Below are 6,059 nucleotides of genomic sequence, written 5' to 3'. Positions count from 1 at the left end.
CGTTTTACTGTAAAGCTGCAATAGTGATGAATTAAAATCGGCTTCTATGAAAAATCGTGAATTGAAACGAGCTCTAAATTCCCAGAAATGAAAGCAGAATCTGCAGAAATGAAAGCAGCTTGCTTGAGCTGTAACTGTGTTACACAAGAACACAGGGACATACATGAAAACTGGATTGACAGCTTTGCTATTTTTAGATCTAGAATGTAATTGGCAGATGAAAGGCCAGGTTTTTGTAACAAAAATGAAAGCAGTCTCATCATCTAATGTCAACATAGTGGCCCAGGTTAATTTATAAAAGGTAAATAAAGCATATTTAGTCATTCATTTAAATATGATTCAACTAAATGAGTGGTACAAATAGGTGGTTTTTGAAGTCAAATTATTGAGCTATAGATGACCTGTGTTTAGTCAGTGACTGACACGATCTGTGTTGCTAAAATCAATCCACAGAGTTTATCCGCCAAGTTGGATTGACAATGCATTTTGCTTTTTGAAGATATTGGGGATGCGTGGCATTACAAAAACTCAAGCTTTATGACAAAGCTAGCAAAACGTGACTGATTAAGGATGAACTCTCTCATTCCAATGCAAATAAATTTAGGACACCAAAACAGTATCTTTGGAGGTCTGAGATTTTGAAGTCTGCAGGTCAAAAGGCTTATTCCAAGTTTTATGTATATACCTACAAATTCTTACATGGTAGATGAACTTTTATTAAATTTAACCTCAATTTTTCTACGTTTGTGCAATATTTAAAAAAAAAATTGTGTTCGGATTGAAGTTAGTGATGTTTGTATGTTAACTGTTGTTCTTTTTTGGCACCAAGTGAGAGATGCCTGAGGAATGGAGACTAAGTGTGCTGGTTTTTAAGAACAAGAGTGATGTGCATAGCTGCAGTAACTAGGTGTCAAACTGATTGCAGAAAGGGCCAGGAGGGTGCAGGTTTTCTTTGTAACTGCACCAGGTGATTTCACTGATTAACATCACTTTCTCCCCCTCTAGCTGCCACATTATCGTGGTGGGGGAGTTTGGGTACCCGGATGATCCTAGGAGCTATGTTGTCGGGGACTTTGTGCTCCCTGTAGGGTCTCCCAAGGCAAACAGGTCCTAAGTGACGGGTCAGACTAAGGGCAGTTCAGAACCTCCATGACCAGTAAAAAATCAAGGACCGAGACATCGCCCGGTATGGCGGAGCTGGGGTCCCACCCTGGAGCCAGGCCTGGGGTTGGTGCTCGCGAGCCCATGGGGCCCGGCCGGGCTCAGCCCGAAAGAGCGACGTGAGCCCGCCCTCCTGTGGGTTCACCACCTGCAGAGGGGGCCATGGGGGTGGGTGCAGAGAGGATTGGGTGGCGGTCGAGGGTGGGTGGCCCGACGGCCCGGTCCATGCTCACAGCCCCTGGCTGTTGGGACGTGGAATGTCACCTCGCTAGGGGGGGAAGGAGCCTGAGCTTGTGCGGGAGGTTGAGAGATACCGACTAAAGATAGTCGGGCTCACCTCCATGCACAGCTTGGGCTCTGGTACCCAACTCCTGGAGAGGGGCTGGATGCTTCATTTTTCTGGCATTGCCCACGGGGAGAGGTGGAGAGCTGGGGTCGCATTGCTTATTGCTCCCCAGCTCAGTCACCATTTGTTGGAGTTCACTCCGGTGAACGAGAGGGTCGCGTCCCTATGCCTTCGGGTCGGGGTTCCTTGGCTTTGCAAATTTCTACCGGAGGTTCATAAAGGGCTATAGCCAGGTAGTTAGCACCCTGACGGCCCTAACCTCCACTAAAGTCCCCTTCACCTGGTCGGATCGGTGCGGTACCGCGTTTAGGGAGTTGAAACGCCGGTTCTCGACTGCACCAGTTCTGGTGCAGCCCGATCCCAATCGCCAGTTCATAGTTGAAGTGGATGCCTCTGACTCAGGGATAGGAGCCGTGCTGTCCCAGAGTGGGGAGTCCGACAAGGTCCATCCTTGTGCCTATTTTTCCCGCAGGTTGACCCCGGCTGAAAGGAACTATGACGTCGGCAATCGGGAACTTCTGGCGGTGAAAGAGGCCCTTGAGGAGTGGAGACACCTGTTGGAGGGAGCTGCGGTACCTTTCACGGTTTTCACGGACCATCGGAACCTGGAATACATCCGGACCGCTAAGCGTCTGAACCCCAGGCAAGCCCGCTGGTCATTGTTCTTCGGTCGGTTTGACTTCCAAATCACGTATCGCCCCGGGACCAAGAACCAACGGTCCGATGCATTGTCCCGGGTGCATGAAGAGGAGGTCAAGACAGAGCTGTCGGATCCACCTGACACCATCATCCCCGAGTCCACTGTCATCGCAACCTTCACCTGGGACGTGGAGAAGACCGTCCGGGAGGCCCTGACACAACACCCGGACCCCAGAGATGGATCAAAGAACAAACTGTACATCCCACCAGAGGCCAGAGCTGCAGTCTTGGACTTCTGTCACGGTTCCAAGCTCTCCTGCCACCCAGGGGTGCGAAGAACCGTGGCAGTGGTCCGGCAGCGCTTCAGGTGGGCGTCAATGGAAGCCGATGTCCGGGAATACGTCCAGGCCTGCACCACCTGCGGCAGGGGCAAGGCAGTCCATAAAAAAGAACAGGGACTCCTGCAGCCGTTGCCAGTGCCTCGTCGCCCCTGGTCCCACATAGGCCTGGACTTTGTCACGGGTCTCCCTGCGTCCCAGGGTATGACCACCATTCTGACGCTAGTGGACCGGTTCTCCAAGGCGGCCCACTTCGTGGCCCTCCCGAAGCTCCCGACGGCCCAGGAGACTGCAGACCTCCTGGTCCACCATGTTGTGCGTCTGCATGGTATCCCGACAAACATCGTCTCTGACCATGGACCCCAGTTCTCCTCGCAAGTCTGGAGGAGTTTCTGTAGGGAACTGGGGGCCACCACGAGCCTATTGTCCGGGTACCACCCGCAAACTAATGGACAGGCAGAGCGGGCCAACCAAGAGTTGGAACAGGCCCTACGCTGTGTAACCTCCGCGCACCCGACGGCCTGGAGTCACCATCTGGCCTGGATCGAGTACGCACACAACAGCCAGATATCATCGGCGACCGGCCTCTCCCTGTTTGAGGTGTGTTTGGGGTACCAGCCCCCATTGTTCCCAGTCATGGAGCGAGAGGTCAGGGCCCCCTCAGTCCAGGCCCATCTCAGGAGGTGCCGTCGGGTGTGGCGCACTGCCCGCTCTGCCCTGCTTAAGGCCTGGACGAGGGCCAAGGACCATGCAGACCGCCAGCGTACCCCGGCCCCTGCATACCAGCCCAGGCAGGAGGTGTGGCTTTCCACCAAGGACATTCCGCTCCAGGTCGAATCCCAGAAACTCAAGGACCGCTATATCGGACCGTTCCCCATCATCAAGGTCCTCAGCCCTGCCGCAGTGAAGCTGAGGCTGCCAGCTTCACTGCGGATACACCCAGTATTCCACGTCTCCAGAATCAAGCCTCACCACATCTCATCCCTCTGCACCCCCGGACCGGCTCCGCCTCCTGCCCGGATTATCGACGGGGAGCCCGCGTGGACAGTTCGCAAGCTCCTGGATGTCCGTTGAAAGGGCCAGGGGTTCCAGTATCTGGTGGATTGGGAGGGTTACGGACCCGAAGAGTGCTCCTGGGTGAAGAGGAGCTTCATCCTGGACCCGGCCCTCCTGGCCGATTTCTACAACCGACATCCCGACAAGCCTGGTCGACCCCGCTTTGAGGCAACTCTGTTGTGATTTGGCGCTATATAAATGAAAATAAATTGAAATTGAAAATTGAAATTGGTACATCACTGAAGATGTGTCTGAGTTGCACCAAAAGTGTTTGTGAAAACCATATATATATACTGTGTGTGTATATATATATATATATATAAGAATTAAACAATTTACAGTAAAAACACACAAACATTACAAGGGCTTACAATACAACAACAGATGACATTACATGGGGGCGTCACCTGTTATTCAATTGGCTGTTACCTAGAAGTAGTATCTGTATTCCGTTGTGCACATTTTCACATTAAATTGTTATCTTTTGGCATTTTTATTGTCCGTTCATTTACGCCCCTTGTTGTGGGTCCGTGTCACTACACTTTCCCAACAGGATAGCATTACTTAAAAAAACAAAACAAAAACAATATAACCACTAATTGTCTTGTTTGACAAGAGCTGAATGAGGCTCCTCCTCCCTCCTCCCCGCTATCTTGTGTGTGCTCTCTCCTCCTCCTCCTCCTGCTCACTCTCACCGTTCATCCAAGCTTTTTGGAAACAAGAGCCTTTAAACTGTAAAATAAACCTTAAACGTCTGAATGTGTCAACATCTACTGACACTGACACACTGGATTATTTTAATGAAACATTTTAATGGAGTTTTTTTCCCTTTAAATCAGAGGGGATTGAGATGCACAGCATCTCCATTCTGATCGGTTTTAAGTGCTGAAAACAGCTGACTGCCGAGCTATGACATTTGCGGCAGAGATATGAAGAAAATGAGAAATATATTTATTTTTGTAATTATTTGGTTGAAAATGCAAAATGAAACAAAAGTGTGACACTATAAACGAAATATGATCAAATTGGTACATTTAGCAGCAACATTTCAGCTCATTTTTTTTGGAAAATCCGTGCCGGGCAGAAGAGGAAATTGGAACCCGAGAGCTGGGAGGAAATATGCAGTGCTGGGCAGTACTGCCCGGCACCGCCCACCGTTGCTAGAACCCTGGTGGTGATGGACAGGTTGACAGATGACATCAGACAGCAGTCTCCATGGACTATGTTGTTTGCAGATGACTGTGATCTGTAGTGAGATAAGACAGCAGACTGAGTCTAGCCTGGAAGGGTGGAGATATTCTCTGGAGAGTAGGAGAATAAAAGTCAGTAGGAGCAAGACTGAGTATATGTGTGTGAATGAGAGGGAGCCCGGTGGAATACTGCAGTTACAAGGAGAAGAGATGGTGAAAGTAGATGAGTTTAAGGGTGATTCTTAGACTACGGGCACTTATGTCCTTTGATCATATTGTATGAAAAACAGAAAAAAGGGGAAATTTCACACTTTTATAGTTATCTTTACAATGAAAGTGTGTTAAGAAATTTGTTCTAGTAGTCTATGATGACTTTTTCACCTACCCAGACTTTTGATCTTCAATGATAAAAATGAATGGTAAAGAAACGTTTTTTCTAATGTTTTAAAATATCTCTGAATAAAATATCAGTAAAATAATCAAAACAAAATTGGGGTATTCAATGTCATACAACTGTTGTGATTTTTTTAAACAAAATGTAGTTGTCCCACACTATTGCCGTAATTTCCACCACAACACTGTAATGTCCCTAAACAGTTTGTATGAAAGATTGTTTGGGTCGTTTCTATGGAGATAAACAGTGACATCAGAGCACATGTATATAGTGCCAAATCACAACAAACAGTTGCCCCAAGGCGCTTTATATTGTAAGGCCAATAGTGCCCGTAGTTAAAGAATCACCCTTAAATACTTGGGGTCAACTACCCATAGTCATGAAGAGTGTGATAGAGAGGTGAAGAAGAGAGTGCAGGCAGGGTGGAGTGGGTGGAGAAAGGTGGCGGGAATGATTTGTGACCCAAAGAATATCTGCAAGAGTGAAGGGGAACTTTACAAGACAGTAGTGAGACCAGCTATGGTGTAACAGAGGAAGATACAGAGGACAGCGTGAAATGGAAACGATTGATCTGGTGTGGCGACGTCTAACAGGAGCAGTCAAAATAAGAAGTTTGACACAGATTGTGATTGGTCGGTTTTGCGTGTGGATGCGTCCATTAATGGGCCAAACACACAAAACTTAGACTATAAATGTTGCATTCTGATTTTGGTTTATTACCAGTGATATGCTGTGTTTTTCTCTTAAAACTCAAAAGTTTGAAACCCATTATTTGAATAAGAAAACCACTTTCCTCCAGTAAGGTTGGTGTTTAAAGGTCCTACTTCCCTCATTCCAAGTGTAGCCTCTTAAAAAGAACTTTACATTCCAGAACATTCAGAATCACACGGACTCTTGCACGGAATGTGAACGTTAGTTGTATTGGTAATTATGAC

This window comes from Thalassophryne amazonica, chromosome 1 (genome assembly GCF_902500255.1).
Source record: "Thalassophryne amazonica chromosome 1, fThaAma1.1, whole genome shotgun sequence".
Taxonomy (NCBI): Eukaryota; Metazoa; Chordata; class Actinopteri; order Batrachoidiformes; family Batrachoididae; genus Thalassophryne; species Thalassophryne amazonica.
The sequence above is the reverse complement of the archived record's forward strand: the minus strand, read 5'-3'. Positions refer to the sequence as shown.